The 21,023-nt window shown below is 44.8% G+C and overlaps 1 protein-coding gene across 3 annotated transcripts in view; it reads left to right on the plus strand.

Annotated features, from left to right (window-relative positions):
- Positions 1 to 7,738: 7,738 nt before the first annotated feature.
- The window catches only part of LOC143805825 (cdc42 effector protein 2-like), a 54,408-nt gene continuing 41,123 nt past the window's right edge, over positions 7,739 to 21,023 (plus strand). The window contains exon 1 of one of the 3 annotated variants that reach the window (XM_077285520.1): positions 7,739 to 7,918. The gene's annotated coding sequence lies outside the window, so the exon portion shown is untranslated. Of the gene's footprint in view, positions 7,919 to 10,872; positions 10,937 to 18,825; positions 18,848 to 21,023 lie in introns of those variants that run through there. The other 2 variants (XM_077285522.1, XM_077285523.1) reach the window with 2 other exon arrangements.

The raw sequence follows: 21,023 nt of genomic DNA on the forward strand, positions 1-21,023 counted from the left end.
GTTTTTTAGATTTGGCTATCTTAGGAGGATATCTGTTTGTGCAGGTAACTATTACTGTGCAGAATAACTTAATAAAAACCAAATATATTCCCATCTCACTTGTTTATTTTCACCAGGTAAACCAATATAACTGCACCAAATTTAGAAATAAACATTTCTGATATGCAAAAACAAAACCCCAAAAAATTAGTGACCAATATAGCCCCCTTTCTTTATGATGACACTCAGCAGCCTCCATCCATAGATTGTCAGTTGCTTGATCTGTTTACGATCAACATCACGTGCAGAAGCCACCACAGACTCCCAGACACTGCTCCGAGAGGTGGACTGTTTTCCCTCCCTGTAGATCTCACATTTTATGAGGGACCACAGGTTCTCTATGGGGTTCAGATCAGGTGAACAAGGGGGCCATGTCATTATTAGTCATTTTATCTTATGTTTCTTGTTCAGAGGTGGTCGTTTTTCAGCCTTCCTTACCTTGGCCATGTCCCTGAGTATCGCACACCTTGGGCTTTTTGTTACTCCAGTAACGTTGCAGCTCTGAAATATGGCAAAACTGGTGGCAAATGGCATCTTGGCAGCTTCACGCTTGATTTTCCTCAATTCATGGGCAGTTATTTTGCACCTTTTTTACCCAACACGCTTCTTGCGGCCCTGTTGGCTATTTGCCATGAAACGCTTGATTGTTCGGTGATCACGCGTCAAAAGTTTGGCAATTTCAAGACTGCTGCATCCCTCTGCAAGACATCTCACAATTTTGGACTTTTCAGAGCCCGTCATATCTCTCTTCTGACCCATTTTGCCAAAGGAAAGGAAGTTGCCTAATAATTACGCACACCTTATATAGGGTTTGATGTCGTTAGACAACACCCCTCCTCATTACAGAGATGCACATCATATGATTAACTTAATTGGTAGTTGGCTCTCAAGCCTGAACAGCTTGGAGTAGGACAACATGTATAAAAAGTATCATATAAAAGAATACACCAGCGCTACCTCACCCGGATCACTAAGCCGCAGGAAACAGAACAGATAGGAGCTGCTACTGTCAATGGAAGAAACAATTAATGTAAAAACAACTGGATCCGCGCTACAGTGATAGTGAAACCTCATAGAAATATGTACTGAATATGTAGTAGGGTGACTTCAGAGAACTCCGCTCAAATTCATGCACAATACAGTAATGTAATACAGATAAATACTGTACTCCCTAACACAGTAAAAGGCCACCACAACCGACCCCCGCTGATCCAGACCCAGACCTGAAACCAGGGATATAGACGTGCCCAAAAGACAGTGATGGTATATCAATAGCAGACTCACCGAGATGGCACTGTAGCTCCGTATGGAGTGATGAAATGCCGTCCGGTCCGGATGGTGGGATCCGCCGGGTGGACGTGCAGGCAGGAAAACGAGCAAGCCGAGGAGAACAACCGCAGAGCAGCGTGCAGTGCGGAAGCTGCGTAGAGCCGGGGACAGCTCCGGCCGGTAGCGTCCCTGGATACGAGCGGGAAAAGACTGGGGGAGGAGCTCGCTGGCACAGGGCTCAGCGTGTGACGTCACAGAGCTTGTGGATGGTAAGCGGTAACACAGAGACCACAGAGGTCGTTTTCCTGCCTGCACGTCCACCCGGCGGATCCCACCATCCGGACCGGACGGCATTTCATCACTCCATACGGAGCTACAGTGCCATCTCGGTGAGTCTGCTATTGATATACCATCACTGTCTTTTGGGCACGTCTATATCCCTGGTTTCAGGTCTGGGTCTGGATCAGCGGGGGTCGGTTGTGGTGGCCTTTTACTGTGTTAGGGAGTACAGTATTTATCTGTATTACATTACTGTATTGTGCATGAATTTGAGCGGAGTTCTCTGAAGTCACCCTACTACATATTCAGTACATATTTCTATGAGGTTTCACTATCACTGTAGCGCGGATCCAGTTGTTTTTACAAGTATAAAAAGTATCATGGGATCAAAACACATCTTGCCTAATAATTCTGCACACAGTGTAGATACGTAACATACAAAAAAAAGCTGTATGTACACAGGGTGGAGCTCTCCGTGGGAAGGTATACTCTATAGGGAAAAAAGTATGTGCCCCCTCCACATGACACCTACAGGAGCTTTTCTGGCCCCCCATTCTGCATCCATAGACATTAATATGGAGTCAGTCCCTACTTTGAAGCTATAACAGCTCCCACTCTTCTAGCATGTTGCTGTACAAGATTTTGGAGGTGTCTGGGGGTAATTTTGTCCCTTCATCCAGAAGAGCGTTTGTGAGGTCAGACTCTGATGTTGGGGAGAGGGCAGACTCCCTAATTTGGTTATCCACTATTATACCAAACTACAGGACTGAGAAGGTCAGGAATGGATACATGGCAAAGGAGGGCCTGATACTTTCCGTAAGAAATGCTCTGCCTGACCACAGGGGTTGGCACCTTAAATAAACCCGAGAGGAACCCAGGAAGCCCTGGCAGGCCTCCATAGCCAAAGCAGTGGATGCTGTCTGTTCTCTCATAGACGGCTGCTTTGGATGAGAGCCACATTCCGCTCTGAGAGACGGACACAAGCCACATTCTATGCAAAAATATCATACCAGACCCCTGAGTGGCCCTCTGAAGGATATAATTCCCTGAGTGCCCCTTATCTACTATATAATTGTCTAAGGGTCACTTCCGTCTTTCTGTCTTTCCTTCTGTCTGTCTGTCTGTCACGGAAATCCCAAGTCGCTGATTGGTTGCGGCAAAACAGCCAAGACCAATCAGCGACGGGCACAGTCCGGCGGCAAAATGGCCGCTCCTTCCTCCCCGCAGTCAGTGCCCGCTCCATACTCCCCTCCAGTCAGCGCTCACACAGGGTTAATGGCAGCGTTAACGGACTGCGTTATGCCGCGGGTAACTCACTCCGTTAACGCTGCTATTAACCCTGTGTGACCAACTTTTTACTATTGATGCTGCCTATGCAGCATCAATAGTAAAAAGATCTAATGTTAAAAATAATAATAAAAAATAAATAAATAGATATATACTCACCGTCCGTCGGCCCCTCGGATCCAGAACAGGCCTTTCCCGCTCCTCACGATGCTACGGTGACCGTTCCACGCATTGCGATCTCGCAAGATGATGACGTAGCGGTCTCGTGAGACCGCTACATCATCATCTCGCGAGACCGCAATGCACTCTTGGGACCGGAGCGCGCGAGGAGCATCGGTAAACTCTTCGCCTGGATCCGGGGGCCAACGGAAGGTGAGTATATAACTATTTTTTATTTTATTTTATTTTTTTTTACAAGGATATGATGCCCACATTGCTATATACTACGTGGGCTGTGCAATATACTACGTGGGCTGTGCAATATACTACATGGGCTGTGCAATATACTACGTGGGCTGTGCAATATACTACGTGGGCTGTGCTATATACTACGTGGGCTGTGCTATATACTACGTGGGCTGTGCTCTATACTACGTGGGCTGAGCAATATACTATGTGGGCTGTGCAATATACTGCGTTGGCTGTGCAATATACTGCATGGGCTGTGCTATATACTACGTGGGCTGTGCAATATACTACGTGGGCTGTGCAATATACTACATGGGCTGTGCAATGTACTACATGGGCTGTGCAATGTACTATGTGGGTTGTGCAATATACTACGTGGGCTGTGCTATATACTACGTGGCCTGTGTTATACACTACGTGGCCTGTGTTATACACTACGTGGGCTGTGTTATATACTGCGTGCGTGGGCTGTTATATACTACGTGAGCTGTGTTATATGCTACGTGGGCTGTTATAAACTACGTGGCTGTGTTATATACTACGTGAGCTGTTTATGCACTCCGTGGGCTGTGCTATATACTACGTGGCTGTGCTATATACTCCGTGGGCTGTGTTATATACTACGCGGCTGTGCTATATACTCCGTGGGCTGTGCTATATACTACGTGGCTGTGCTATATAATACGTGGCTGTGCTATATACTCCGTGGGCTGTGCTATATACTACGTGGCTGTGCTATATACTACGTGGCTGTGCTATATACTACATGGCTGTGCAATACACTACGTGGCTGTGCAATATCCTACGTGGCTGTGCAATATACTACGTGGCTGTGCTATTTACTATGTGGGCTGTTATATACTATGTGGCTGTGCTATATACTACGTGGCCGGCCGCGAACAATCAGCGACAGGCGCAGTCCGGCCGTGAATTGGCGCGGGATTTGAACCACGCTTCGCTAATTGGTCGCGGCCGGCCGAATCCTGTGTATTCAATGTATTATTCTAAAATCTTCATAAATAAACTACATAAATATTCTAGAATACCCGATGCGTTAGAATCGGGCTACCATCTAGTAAAGAATAATGACCAGGGCACCTCTTTATAAAGTATAATGGACTGAGTGCCTCTACATAAAGTAATGCTGCCACAAGTGCCCCCTTATAAGTAATAATGCACCAAGTGATCCACTTATAAAGTAATAATGTCCCACATGCCCCTATATAAAGTAATAATACCCCAAGTGCCCTATTGTAAAGTAAAAATGATGCCCTAGTTACCCCTTAACAAGTAATACTGTCCGATTGTCACTTATCACGTTATATCATCATAAGTGCCCCTTTACAAAGTAATAATGCCCCGAGTGACAGCTTATAAGTAATATTGCCCCGAGTGACCCCTTATAAGTAATATTGCCCCGAGCGACCCCTTAAAGTAATAATGCCCCAAGTGACCCCTTATAAGTAATAATGCCCCTAGTGACCCTTATAAGTAATAATGCCCCGAGTGACCCCTTATAAGTAATAATGCCCCGAGTGACCCCTTATAAGTAATAATGCCCCGATTGACAGCTTATAAGTAATAATGCCCCGAGTGACCCTTTATAAGTGATAATTCCCCAAGTGACCCCTTATAAGTAACAATGCCCCAAGTGATCCCTTATAAGTAATAATACCCCGAGTGACCCCTTATAAGTAATAATGCTCTGAGTGACCACTTATAAGTAATAATGCCCAGATTGACAGCTTATAAGTAATATTGCCCCGAGTCACCCCTTATAAGTAACAATACCCCAAGTGATCCCTTATAAGTAATAATGCCCCGAATGACCCCTTCTAAGTAATAATGCCCTGAGTGACCCCTTAAAAGGAATAATGCCCCGAGTGACCCCTTATAAGTAATAATGTCCCAAATGCCCCTTAATAAAGTACTAATACCCTGATTTCCCCCTTGTAAAGTAAAAATGCCTGAGTGACCAGGCTCGGACCGGCCCATAGGGGAACAGGGCAATCCCCCGGAGGGCCCTTGAGAAGATCTGGGCCCCCAACCCCACTGTATGGGTAGTAGTTAGGATAATTCACTTGATTTACTCAGTACAGAAAAAAATCAAAATCTCATCATTCATTAACCAAACTACCCAGTTTTTTTTATATAGAGATATAGGTAAATTTGTGAACAAGGGAAGTGTAATATTTGTATGCACATTGATTGTGGGCCCCCACATCAATGTTACTGGTGGGCCCTTGGCACCCCAGTCCGACACTGCGAGTGACCACTTATAAAGTTTTAATGGTGAGAGTGTTGCTTACAAAGTACGGTAATAATGTCCCTTAATTCCTCCCTTAACAAGTAATAATGCCCAATTATGCTTTATGACATAATGTTCTGAGCACCCTTATGTACCTCTTCAGTAAGTAATAGTGTCCTCTGGGGATAACAATACAGTCTGAGTGTCAGTAAAGTGAGCGTGCAGCTGCCATACACACATCAGGGCCCCGCGAGCTTATTAAGAATTCTTGTCCTAGAGGGATCAATTATTGCAGCCACCGATAAATATGGTTGTAATCATCTGGAGATCTGTGTAAGATCTGGTGTACTCATCTGGAGATCTGTGTAAGATCTGGTGTAATCATCCGGAGATCTGTGTAAGATCCGGTGTGATCATCTAGAGATCTGTGTAAGATCCGATGTAATCATCTGGAGATCTGTGTAAGATCCGGTGTAATCATCCGGAGATCTGTGTAAGATCCGGTGTAATCAGCCGGAGATCTGTGTAAGATCTGGTGTACTCATCTGGAGATCTGTGTAAGATCTGGTGTAATCATCCGGAGATCTGTGTAAGATCCGGTGTGATCATCTAGAGATCTGTGTAAGATCCGGTGTAATCATCCGGAGATCTGTGTAAGATCTGGTGTAATCATCCAGAGATCTGTGTAAGATCCGGTGTAATCATTGGAGATCTGTGTAAGATCTGATGTAATCATCTGGACATCTGTGTAATCATCCAGAGATCTGTGTGAGATCCGATGTAATCATCTGGAGATCTGTGTAAGATCCGGTGTAATCATCCGGAGATCTGTGTAAGATCCGGTGTAATCAGCCGGAGATCTGTGTAAGATCCGGTGTGATCATCCGGAGATCTGTGTAAGATCTGGTGTAATCATCCAGAGATCTGTGTAAGATCCGGTGTAATCATCTGGAGATCTGTGTAAGATCTGATGTAATCATCTGGACATCTGTGTAATCATCCAGAGATCTGTGTAAGATCCGATTTAATCATCTGGAGATCTGTGTAAGATCCGGTGTAATCATCCGGAGATCTGTGTAAGATCCGGTGTAATCAGCCGGAGATCTGTGTAAGATCTGGTGTGATCATCCGGAGATCTGTGTAAGATCCGGTGTGATCATACGGAGATCTGTTTAAGATCCGGTGTAATCATCCGGAGATCTGTGTAAGATCCGGTGTGATCATCCGGAGATCTGTGTAAGATCCGGTGTAATCATCCGGAGATCTGTGTAAGATCCAGTGTAATCAGCCGGAGATCTGTGTAAGATCCGGTGTGATCATCCGGAGATCTGTGTAAGATCCGGTGTAGTCATCCGGAGGTCTGTGTAAGATCCGGTGTAATCATCCGGAGATCTGTGTAAGATCCGGTGCGATCATCCGGAGATCTGTGTAAGATCCGGTGCAATCACCTGGAGATTTGTGTAAGATCCTGTGTGATCATCCGGAGATCTGTGTAAGATCCGGTGTAGTCATCTGGAGATCTGGGTAAGATCCGGTGTAATCATCTGGAGCTCTGTGTAAGATCCGGTGTAGTCATCTGGAGATCTGTGTAAGATTCGGTGTGATCATTTGGAGATCTGTGTAAGATCCGGTGTGATCATCTGGAGATCTGGGTAAGATCCAGTGTAGTCATCTGGAGATCTGTGTAAGATCCGGTGCGATCATCCGGAGATCTGTGTAAGATCCGGTGCAATCACCTGGAGATTTGTGTAAGATCCTGTGTGATCATCCGGAGATCTGTGTAAGATCCGGTGTAGTCATCTGGAGATCTGGGTAAGATCCGGTGTAATCATCTGGAGCTCTGTGTAAGATCCGGTGTAGTCATCTGGAGATCTGTGTAAGATCCGGTGTGATCATTTGGAGATCTGTGTAAGATCCGGTGTGATCATCTGGAGATCTGGGTAAGATCCGGTGTAGTCATCTGGAGATCTGTGTAAGATCCGGTGTAGTCATCTGGAGATCTGGGTAAGATCCGGTGTAGTCATCTGGAGATCTGTGTAAGATCCGGTGTAGTCATCCGGAGATCTGTGTAAGATCCGGTGTGGATCTTTCTTTGCTATATACCAGATATAAGGAGCTGCGCTGTGGGATCCTGTCCCGATAACAACGATATACAGAATATTGGTCCTGGCCGCCTTGGCTATGCTGCAGCGTCCAGACATGGAGGGGTTACCAGGATGGGCCTGACGTCAGGGTCTGTAGGGATTCCATAGTCAGGGCAGGGGAAGGTGAATGTGTTCTGGCTCCTCCCTGGCTCTGTCCTCACAGCTGAGGCTGGAGCTCTGGGAGTGACACTGTGGCTTCTAGCAGCCTCCATCCATGGGGCTGTCCGTCTGAGGAACATCACAGGTAAGGCTGTCCTCACCATGGATGAAGAAGAAGCCATGACTGCTCCATTACATGCAGCCGCCCAATTATATGGCAGATCCTAGGCTTAGAATGCCCCGACAGGTTCCATAGTGCCCACCATCATTGCCCTGGCGGGGTCAGTGCCCACCATCATTGCCCTGGCGGGGTCAGTGCCCACCATCATTGCCCTGGCGGGGTCAGTGCCCACCATCATTGCCCTGGCGGGGTCATGCCCACTCACTGGTCTTCTATGACTTCCTACAGTCCGGCCTTTATGTATGGTATCAGCCATCATTTCTTTCTTAGGATGCCGGAATGATACACTATGAGGGGGGCGGTGGCTGGGGTGATACGATGTATCCAGGGGTCTGCATCTATCACACAGCCCTGAGTGGTCTGGAGCGGGGTGGTCCTCCTCCTAGGCATTGCCCAGACCCTGTATGTCAGGGGTCACATATAACACATACATGTAGATGTAGCAGAGCCCAATCAGCTTCATAAGGATAACGCCGCAGTCCGATAGAAAAAAAGCGAAACGTCTCAGAGGAAATGGCAACCGTAGCTCTTCTACATCTTACATTTTAGTTTTGATTATTATTCTGTGATTATTATTGCTTTATATCATGTGTGTTTATTTTGTATATCCTTGCTTTATAGTATAATGTTTTATATTACGTGTGTTAGCACATAGAAGGACATATGGTAGGTTCTGTATATATTGGCTGTGACTGTCATTTATTCATATCTGAATCATTGATTGCAAACTTTTAATATTATCTGACAAACTCTGCAGCCAAATTAAAATTATAGCCATTTTCTCCCATGTAAAACATGTGTTTATGTTCATCCTGATCTTCCTGGTTCACTAACTGAATGCCAGAACTACAGTAATGACTGTCACTTAGTATAGTGGACAGGTTCTCACCTCCTACTAAAAAGCAGCAAAGCAGACAACCTGGGTATATCCCCTTCTCCACAGATGCCCCGTAGGAGCTTCATGGTCTGAACTCTATGCCCTGAGTATTACAGTAAGACCGCGTTCACACTAGCAGTATTTGGTCACTATGTTATATCAGTATGTGTAAGCCAAAACCAGGAGTGGGTGATAAATACAGAAGTGGTGCATATGTTTCTATTATACTTTTCTTCTGATTGCTCCACTCCTGGTTTTGGCCTACAGATAATTGATGTAAAATACTGACCAAATCCTGAACATGTACTGAGCATGTGAACATGGCCAATGCAATGACTGGGACCATAATTAGGACATGTTGTGAAAGTCAAAAGAGCCCAATGTTACAGTGTTTACATAGTTTTCTAAAATGTTTTGAAACTTTGTAATATACTTTGTGCTTCAAATCTGCAACATACTCAAGATCTCTGCTTGCCGTCAGTGAATGGGATCATTACTGCTTCCATTCAGATGCAGAACATCCATAGAGACCTAGTCAAGCCCAGACCTATAATGTATGTAGTCTAGCCCATCTCCTGTGAGACATCAGCCAGGTCTATGGCACCTCAGGGCAGAAAGGGATCTGTGCTGCCGATGTGTTACAGAGGATTTACCACAAGTCAGGTTTTTTACCTACAGTGTGTACAGGATGAGTTAAACAATTCTCATAGATAGATAGAAAGTTAGATAATAGCTAGATAATAGTTACATAGATAGAAAATAGATAGATAGATAATAGATAGATAGATAATAGATAGATAATAGATAGAAAATAGATGATAGATAGATAATACATAGATAATAGATAGATAGATAATAGATAGATAATAGATAGATAACAGATAGAAAATAGATAGATAGATAGATGATAGATAGATAGATAGATAATACATAGATAATAGATAGATAGATAATAGATAGATAATAGATAGAAAATAGATAGATAGATAGATGATAGATAGATAGATAATACATAGATAATAGATAGATAGATGATAGATAGATAGATGATAGATAATAGATAGATAGATAATAGATAGATAATACATAGATAATAGATAGATAGATAGATAGATAGATGATAGATAATAGATAGATAGATAGATAGATAATACATAGATAATAGATAGATAGATAATAGATAGATAATAGATAGAAAATAGATAGATGATAGATAGATAGATAGATAGATAATACATAGATAATAGATAGATAGATGATAGATAGATGATAGATAATAGATAGATAGATAGATAATAGATAGATAATACATAGATAATAGATAGATAGATAATAGATAGATAATAGATAGATAATAGATAGATAGATGATAGATAATAGATAGATAGATAGATAGATAGATAGATAGATAGATAGATAGATAGATGAAATACACTGCTCATATTGTTGTTCTATAGATCATATGAGAAGCGTATTCAGTATCTTAGATAATACATCCGGGCTGAGTGTAATCCCAGGGGTCAGAGGTACCAAGCGTCAGGGTATGAAGTAACTCCGATTACCGAGTATAAAGCCAATTATAGGGTGCATGGGAGTTGAAGAGCTCATCTGCAGAAACCCATCTAGTCTCTATAATACCCGCTGCCTCCCAATCAGAGGTCAGCCACTGACGTTGACATGCACATGACTGGGGGCACATGGCAGCAAAATCATGCGCTCACTTCTCTTACACACTGTCAGTCAGTTTGCGGGCTTCAGAAGAGGACGCCGCACACATTTTTTATTTGGCTGCACAGTGGCCATACTACTGCATGGATGACTATGGTCTGTTCATTATACTATATGAAGGATATGGGCTGTGTGTTATACTAATATGGAGGTGCATTATACTACAGTGACATGTAAACATTTGTGCACCCCTGGTCATAATTACTGCTATTGTGAACAGTTAAGCAGGATAAAGATGAAATGGTGTCTAAAAGGTCTAAAGTTACAGATGACATTTCCTTTGTATTTTAGGCAAAAAAAATATATTGTCATTTTTTACATTTTAAAAATCACAAAAAGGAAAATGGGACTATGCAAAGGTTTGGGCACAGCGCATGGTTAGTACCTAGTAGCACCCCATTTTGCAAGTATCCCAGCTTGTAAACACTTTTTGTAGCCAAACAAGAGTCTTTCAATTCTTGTTTGAGGGATTTTCCTCCATTCTTCCTTGGAAAATTCTTGAAGTTCTGTGAGATCCCTGGGTCGTCTTTCATCCTCTGCTATTTTGAGGTCTAGTCACAGATTTTCACTGATGTTCAGATCAGGGGACTGTGAGGGCCATTCTAAAACCTTCAGCTTGCGCCTTTTGAGGTCGCCTATTGTGGATTCTGCCTTGCGAAAGTGTTTGGCTCCCTTGAAATTTTCAACCTTTTCCCACATATCATGCTTCAAACATAAAGATACCAAATGTAAATTTTTGGTGAAGAATCAACAACAAGTGGAACACAATTGTGAAGTTGAACGAAATTTGTTGGTTATTTTACATTTTTGTGGAAAGTCAAAAACTGAAAAGTGGGGAGTGCAATATTATTCGTCCCCTTTAACTTAATACTTTGTTGCGCCACCTTTTGCTCCGATTACAGCTGCAAGTCGCTTGGGGTATGTCTCTATCAGTTTTGTACATCGAGAGACTGAAATTCTTGCCCATTGTTCCTTGGCAAACAGCTCGAGCTCAATGAGGTTTGATGGAGATCGTTCGTGAACCTTTCCATTGTAGATTTTGCTTTATGTTTGGGATCATTGTCTTGTTGGAAGACAAATCTCCGTCCTAGTCTCAGGTCTTTTGCAGACTCCAACAGGTTTTCTTCAGGAATGGTCCTGTATTTGGCTCCATCCATCTTCCCATCATTTTTAATCATCTTCCCTGTCCCTGCTGAAGAAAAGCAGGCCCAAACCATTATGCTGCCACCACCATGTTTGACAGTAGGGATGGTGTGATCAGGGTGATGAGCTGTGCTGCCTTTACGCCAAACATATCGTTTGGCATTGTTGCCAAAAAGTTCTATTTTGGTTTCATCTGACCAGAGCACCTTCTTCCACATGTTTGGTGTCTCCCACATGGCTTGTTGCAAACTTTAAACACTTTTTATGGATATCTTTGTGAAATGGCTTTCTTCTTGCCACTCTTCCATAAAGGCCAGATTTGTGCAGTGTACCACTGATTGTTGTCGTATGGACAGACTGTCCCGCCTCAGCTGTAGATCTCTGCAGTTCATCCAGAGTGATCATGGGCCTCTTGGCTGCATCTCTGATCAGTCTTCTCCTTGTTTGAGATGAAAGTTTAGAGGGACCGCTGGGTCTTGGTAGATTTGCAGTGGTATGATACTCCTTCCATTTCAATATGATCGCTTGCACAGTGCTCCTTGGGGTGCTTAAAGTTTTGGAAATCATTTTGTATCCAAATCCGGCTTTAAACTTCTCCACAACAGTATCACGGACCTGTCTGTTGTGTTCCTTGGTCTTCATGATGCTCTCTGTGCTTCAAACAGAACCATGAGACTATCACAGAGCAGGTGCATTTATAGGGAGACTTGATTACAGGTGGATTCTATTTATCATCATTAGGCAGTTAGGACAACATTGGATCATTCAGAGATCCACAATGAACTTCTGGAGTGAGTTTGCTGCACTGAAAGTAAAGGGGCCGAATTATATTGCACACCCCACTTTTCAGTTTTTGAATTTCCACAAAAATTTAGTATAACCAATAAATTTTGTTCAGCTTCACAATTGTGTTCCACTTGTTGTTGATTCTTCACCAAAAATTTACATTTGGTATCTTTATGTTAGAAGCATGATATGTGGGAAAAGGGGGTGGGGGGAAATACTTTCGCAAGGCACTGTATGTGTAAGATCATTATCCATTTGTAGAAGACATCCTCTTTTCAACATCAGCTTTTTTTACAGAAGGTGTTATGTTTGCATCAAGAATTTGTTGAAATTTCATTGAATCCATTCTTCCCTCCACCCGTGAAATGTTCCCCATGCCATTGGCTGTGACACAACCCAAAAGTGCGATTGATCCACCCCCATGCTTAACGTTTGGCGAGATGTTCTATTCCTGAAATTCTGTGCTCTTTTTTCTCCACAAATACCTTTAAAGGAAACCTGTCAGCAGATTTTACCGATATAAGATGCGGCCACTGCCTTTCAGGGCTTATATAGAGCATTCTATAATGCTGTAGATAAGCCACCAGTCCAACCTGCAAGTGAAGAAAAATAAGTTATATTATACTCACCCAGGGGGGCGGTCCGGTGTGATGAGTGTCGCAGGACCGGGTTCGGCACCTCCCATCTTCTTGCGATGCTGCCCTCCTGAATCTTCCTCGCTCCCTGGCATCGGCGCTCCTGCGCAGGTGTACTGATTTGCCCTGTTGAGGGCAGAGTAAAGTACTGCAGAGGTGTTTTCTTCACCGCAGCTGAATGATTTACAGCTACTAGCCAGCTTGATTACATGTGGGGATTCCCTAGCAACCAGGCAACCCCCACATGTACTTATGCTGGCAGATGTAAATCATTCAGCTGCGGTGCTAAAAACTAAATCTCCGAACACTAAAATATACTCGGAGGACACCCGAGCATGCTCTGGAAATCTCGAGTAACGAGTATATTCGCTCATCACTACTAACCATGCCTACTTTGACACCTACAGTTTCCTAAGTGACAAGAGTGGAGTGAAATTGCAAAAAGTTGCAAATGCTGTTTTGATGCCAAACAACTGGCACAGGAGCTGTGATACATTTTTTCCTTGATGTAATAACTGGACATTTTGTTTAATGTCCATTTATAGCACCATATTGCTGTTTTGAAATTTGATTTGCAGCAAATTGATTCATTGTGAATTAGTTTGTGCCAGATTTCTCTAAACAATAGATGGGTGTAGCTGGGTCCCTATGGTTGCTGCCAGTTCTGTGCTGATGGCACACTATCTGGAGGGGACCTGCCCTATGTGCTGATGATTATCGCTACGGACATCAATTCCTATGGAGCTAAGTAGCAGTCATTAATGAGATGTGTATATGCTCCTGATGAACCTCAGTTTGAGAAGGGAAACGCATCCAGTTTTGTTTATATATACATATATTGTGGCAAATTGGATTATGACAGTTTTGGGCATGTTTAGTACAGGGTTGATAATCGACATGGAGCATTGTCTCTAGAGAATTGTTTTTGGTTGGGTCCCCTTGGAGGTGGGGGGCTTTACATATACACTCACCGGCCACTTTATTAGGTACACCATGCTAGTAACGGGTTGGACCCCCTTTTGCCTTCAGAACTGCCTCAATTCTTCGTGGCATAGATTCAACAAGGTGCTGGAAGCATTCCTCAGAGATTTTGGTCCATATTGACATGATGGCATCACACAGTTGCCGCAGATTTGTCGGCTGCACATCCCAAAGATGCTCCATACAAGGCAGGATGGATCCATGCTTTCATGTTGTTTACGCCAAATTCTGACCCTACCATCCGAATGTCGCAGCAGAAATCGAGACTCATCAGACCAAGCAACGTTTTTCCAATCTTCTACTGTCCAATTTCGATGAGCTTGTGCAAATTGTAGCCTCAGTTTCCTGTTCTTAGCTGAAAGGAGTGGTACCCGGTGTGGTCTTCTGCTGCTGTAGCCCATCTGCCTCAAAGTTCGACGCACTGTGCGTTCAGAGATGCTCTTAGGCCTACCTTGGTTGTAACGGGTGGCGATTTGAGTCACTGTTGCCTTTCTATCAGCTCGAACCAGTCTGCCCATTCTCCTCTGGCATCAACAAGGCATTTCCGCCCACAGAACTGCCGCTCACTGGATTTTTTTTCTTTTTCGGACCATTCTCTGTAAACCCTAGAGATGGTTGTGCGTGAAAATCCCAGTAGATCAGCAGTTTCTGAAATACTCAGACCAGCCCTTCTGGCACCAACAACCATGCCACGTTCAAAGGCACTCAAATCACCTTTCTTCCCCATACTGATGCTCGGTTTGAACTGCAGGAGATTGTCTTGACCATGTCTACATGTCTAAATGCACTGAGTTGCCGCCATGTGATTGGCTGATTAGAAATTAAGTGTTAACAAGAAGTTGGACAGGTGTACCTAATAAAGTGGCCGGTGAGTGTAAATTGCTAATCAGTTTCCCTATTATGGGCTCCCTGAAGAGCTATTGTTAATATTGCATCTTACAGTTATAACATTAGCAATTAGAAGCCCAATTTGTATTGCCATTGAAGGCTTCTTTGGCTACATTTTCCTGCACTACAGCACATTTTACATCCCCTTTTTAGAGTCAGCCATCGAGGAGTGGGGGCGCCATATGTTGTGAATATTCTAGGGTGCCCCCCTGTGAGGCAGGGTCAGGATATAGGGTTAGTGTTACCTTACTTGGTTCCTAGCAATTTACACTTACCACATTTAATACATCGCTATTGTATCCCTTCCTTTTCCACCCTTTGTCCCATAGGGACTTCAAGAATAGAAGGGACAGCCAACGGTGAGCGGGGGCGCCACAGCACAGGTTGTAGGGTGCCAACCTCCGCTGCTGGGTAGGGTGTCAGTGAGTATCAGGCTATAGGGTCAGGCACCTCCTAAGGCCTTTTCTATCAGGTTTTTCATTAAGTTTTCTTGTTTTGGTGATGGCTTTGTGTGCACCAGTTTTTATATAAATGAATAATAAAAGGTAATTTTTAAATATTGTTTTTTTTCTGTGACTCAGTTCTGTGCTGATGCCACTGCTGGACATCTTCCGATTTTGTAGAGAAGTCATCTGCTGCACTAAGTTCCTTTTGGTTTGTAACATAATTTCTTTTATTCTTGATAGCCATTAAAGGTCTTGTTTCTAAAAAATTATTATTTTGTTTCTCTTTCGAAGAGCAATAAAACTTCTTTCAGTTGGCTAACATGCTATCAAACCCTTTTCCTTTTGATTTATTCCGGATTTTTCTCCATTATTTAGCACGTTCTCCTGTAGGTATAGCTGAAGTGTCATGTTGTACCAGGTAACCACGGACTGGAATGTGAGATAGATGTGTTGCTAATGGGGGCATAACAAGGGGCGCGTTTCTCAGCAATTACTTCACTTTTGGAAATTCTCTCTGATTTTCGTGATTTATTTCCTGACTCATTAGTAATGAGCGGCGGTCACATACAATGAGCTGTTAGTGATGTCACGTCTGGGCAGCCTGCTCTATCTGGATTTCCCCCAGCGTTACACAATGTAAATTACAGGGGTTTTCTCTTCCAGATGTCATCCATAGATTGCCCTACATAGCCCTCTCCACAGTTTTAGAATATTCTCCATTTTGCCTTGTTTTTACATGATCAGGCCTTTTTTTTTTGTACTTTTAGCCTAGGGATACAACCAGGGGCGGATTATCAGAGGGTCAATATGGGCGGTAGCCCGAGTGTGACTGAATGCCCACTGGCATTTATGTGCCCCTTCTCATCTGCTCACCGGGCCCCTTCCGGCGCTGCGGCGGTTTCCTATTGACGTGCGGGCGCGCGCGCGCCCGCACGTCAATAGTTAACAACAGCCGCCAGCCAATTGGAGGCTGGCAGCTGAAGTCGGCCGCAGCGCACACGTCGCCGGCGTCTGACGTCATTGTCAGTCGCCGGCGAGTGGCGCTGCTGGAGGGAGCTCGCCGCCTGGACCGCTGGTCAGGTGAGGAGAACTCTTTTTTTTTGTTTGTTTTTTTTGTTTTGCGAACGGAAATCTGGGGGGCCCTGGGCAATATGCTGGACACACTGGGGCAATGCTGGAGACACTGGGGCAATGCTGAAGACACTGGGGCAATGCTGGAGACACTGGGGCAGATTGCTGGACACACTGGGGGCAATGCTGGAGACACTGGGGCAATGCTGAAGACACTGGGGCAATGCTGGAGACACTGGGGCAGATTGCTGGACACTGGGGGCAATGCTGGAGACACTGGGAGCAATGCTGGAGACACTGGGGCAGATTGCTGGACACACTGGGGGCAATGCTGGAGACACTGGGGCAATGCTGGAGACACTGGGGCAGATTGCTGGACACTGGGGGCAATGCTGGAGACACTGGGGCAGATTGCTGGACACACTGGGGGCAATGCTGGAGACACTGGGGCAATGCTGGAGACACTGGGGCAGATTGCTGGACACTGGGGGCAATGCTGGAGACACTGGGGCAGATTGCTGGACACACTGGGGGCAATGCTGGAGACACTGGGGCAGATTGCTGGAGACACTGGGGCAGATTGCTGGAGACACTAGGGCAGATTGCTGGACACACTGGGGGCAATGCTGGAGACACTGGGGCAATGCTGGAGACACTGGGGCAGATTGCTGGAGACACTGGGGCAGATTGTTGGAGACACTGGGGCAGATTGCTGGAGACACTGGGGCAGATTGCTGGACACACTGGGGCAATGCTGGAGGACACACTGGGGCAGATTGCTGGAGACACTGGGGCAATGCTGGAGACACTGGGGCAATGCTGGAGACACTGGGGCAGATTGCTGGACACACTGGGGGCAATGCTGGACACACTGGGGGCAATGCTGGAGACACTGGGGCAGATTGCTGGAGACACTGGGGCAATGCTGGAGACACTGGGGCAGATTGCTGGAGACACTGGGGCAGATTGCTGGACACACTGGGGGCAATGCTGGAGGACACACTGGGGCAGATTGCTGGAGACACTGGGGCAATGCTGGAGACACTGGGGCAATGCTGGAGGACACACTGGGGCAATGCTGGAGGACACACTGGGGCAATGCTGGAGGACACACTGGGGCAGATTGCTGTAGGACACACTGGGGCAATGCTGGAGGACACACTGGGCCTTGCTGGAGGACACACTGGGGCAGATTGCTGGAGGACACACTGGGGCAGATTGCTGGAGACACTGGGGCAATGCTGGAGACACTGGGGCAGACTGCTGGACACACTGGGGCAGATGATTGCTGGAGACACTGGGGCAATGCTGGAGACACTGGAGCAATGCTGGAGACACTGGGGCAGATTGCTGGACACACTGGGGGCAATGCTGGATACTCTGGGGCAATATGCTGGACATACTGGGGCATATTGTTGAACACACTGTCTGGGGGCAATGCTGGAGACACTGGGGCAATGCTGGAGACACTGGGGCAATGCTGGACACACTGTGGGCAATGCTGGACAATTGGACATACTGGGGCAGATTGCTGGACACACTGGTGGTAATATGCTGGACACACTGGGGCAATGCTTGACATACTGGGGCAGATTGCTGGACACACTGGTGGTAATATGCTGGACACACTGGGGCAGATTGCTGGACACACTGTCTGGGGGCAATGCTGGACACACTGGGGCAGATTGCTGGACACTGGGGCAATATGCTGGACATACTGGGGCACATTGCTGGACACACTGGGGGTAATTTGCTGGACACACTGGGGGTAATATGCTGGACACACTGGGGCAGATTGCTGGACACACTGGGGGCAGGACTGGAGGCATGGGCAGAATGTAGACACGGGGCATGATTGGAGACACGGGGCAGAATGAAAGACATGGGGCAGGATTGGATCATGGGGCAGGATGGATACGATGGAGACAGATGGGGCAGGATGGGGAGATCATATGGTGTAGAATGGATACTCATGAGTGCAGGATGGGAGAACATATGGCTGGAGCCAGGAATGAGACACACGGGGCCAGGGTGGGGAATATTATTACCATAGGGGCTAATTAAGGGATATTATTACTGCAGTGATGTATTTATTTTATTTTTTGAGTATACTGTTTTAAATGGGGGGGGCGGTCCTGTTACTGTGCAGAGTGACACTATGTCGCCTTTTTTTCTCCATGTGGTGTAATGTAGAAGTTGTGAAAAATTAAGTAATGTGTTCTGCAAGCAGAGCTCGAGATAACTGTGTTATTTCCTGCAGAAACGAGTCCTGGCTGGAAGAAATGATGGCTGTCTGTGCTGGATGAAAGATGGAGGACTTCACCTAGAGACGTCACTGGTGAGTCAGTGTGACCTATACACTGACACTATACACTGTATACTATATACAGAGGTCCTGTGTACAATGTCACCAGTGATCACTGTATTACCTATACACTATATACAGAGCTCCTGTGTATAATGTCACCAGTGATCTCTGTATTACCTCTACACAGACACTGCATACTAAGTACAGATCTCCTGTGAATACTGGCACTTATGGTGATAGTATTGTGTTTTTTGTTTTTTTTTATTACTGATCAGTATTGTAGTATTCAGTCACTATGTGGTGGTAATATGTGGTCTGGAAATGGTGTTGTGGTATTTGTCCCTTGAATGTGCTATTTGGTCACCAAGTGGTGGTAATATGTGGTCTTGACATGGTGCGGTGGTATTTGTTCCTTGTATGTGATATTATTCGATCACTGTGGTTGTAATTTGTAGTCTGGTCATGGCGCGGTGGTATTTGTTCCTTGTATGTGATATTATTGGTCAAAATATACCTAAATTGTATTGCAGATTTTAACAAATATTTAATAGGTTACAGTAGAGTAGGGCCCGGCCATTTTTCTGGAATAATCTGGTTCGGGTATCACATGACCCCCGTCACATGACCCCCGTCACATGACCCCTGTCACATGACCGGGGGGGCCCACAGTGTCTGAACAGCCCGGGGCCCTGGCTACCCTTAATCCACCCCTGGATACAACTAAAGACAAATTACAGCTCCGACCAGTCATTGTGATGTATGGAGCTGCAAAATGGCACCCACAGAAGTCTACAGGGGGCCCTAGTTTCCTCCATATGATTCCAAGTTTAGATGTCGTGTAATGTAGGTTAGGCGTTCTCATTTTTATTGTCTAAAAACTTTAGTACATATTATACAGAGGGCGTCCCCCACTCAAGAACCCTATTATAATTAATTATTGAGTGCTATCAATACTCATAGACACAGGCCACCTATGTATTACATGGATAGCCACCAAGTAAGGGTCGGTGGTGCACACGCCGTCTTTATCAGCTGGATTCCGCCTTGAATACTCATGAAGGAGCACCCCAAAAAATGAACATGGTGAATAGCAATGTAGAAACGATGTGTTGCTTCAGGGTTCGGAAACGAAAAGAAGCGTCATGTTCATTCTTTGGGCAGCTTCTGCTGGGAAGACGCCCGCTTTCTATACTTCACAGTATAGTGTAAAAGACACTGCAAGAAAGACAGCAAAACAGCCTCGGGGAAAAAAACGCCGTAATGTTCCTAAAGCGACTTCACCTGGGAAAACTCGGCATCTATATAACACCGTGTGCACATACCATAATACCACATCACCCCTGCAATGATTCCACCAAAATCAGTTCTTGGCAGAAGTCTCCATGATGGGGGAAATAAGATCAATGAATTCTACTCCTCATTCGAGTCCTTTACTGCAAGTTTTGAGGACCGACCATGTATGAACAAATAGGTGTGTGATGGTGGCATCAGGATCGACAGGAGAAGGGGCTAAAATGCAAAAAATGTATATGGAAGCCACTCAGGAGGGATAGATATTGGGGTTGAAAACCTCCTTTTGGGTGAAGATGACCAATCTGGAATTGATCCCTTTAGCAGAGACCCTATAACAGTTAATAATCTCATTCCACGTTCTTACGAGAAGCCAACATAGAAATTGCAATTAGAGACCATTTGGTGGATCTAACATTTTCAAAGGATATTAATACTCCAATGAGTATGATCTGCTGACAAGAAACTCTCTGGTTTCACTTGGTGGCCATATTTGATATGGAGAACAAGTCATTTAGTTTTCTCTAAAGTTAGTCAAAGGATTGGGGTCAGAAAACCATTATACACAATGTAAAAAAAAATCTGAATATTCTACTATTACAGATTTATGCGGATTGTCTCCCTATATAAATACATACTGCCTATTCAACACACATGGTAATAATAACATGTGTCCAAAAAAACAGCAAAAATGCCTATTCTACAGAGCCAAGCATAATAATATAAAACACATAAACACACGCTTCCTGCCTCCTGGGACACCAGGACATTCCATAGATGTCCAGCATATGATTAAAGACCTGACTGCAGGAACTTTATTGTAAACACTTAGTCTTTCTGAATTCTCCATGTCTCATATGACGAACCCCTGGAAGTGCCAGGGTTAATAAGAGGACGACTTTTCGTGAAATTGGAC

This window comes from Ranitomeya variabilis, chromosome 2 (genome assembly GCF_051348905.1).
Source record: "Ranitomeya variabilis isolate aRanVar5 chromosome 2, aRanVar5.hap1, whole genome shotgun sequence".
Classification (NCBI taxonomy): Eukaryota; Metazoa; Chordata; class Amphibia; order Anura; family Dendrobatidae; genus Ranitomeya; species Ranitomeya variabilis.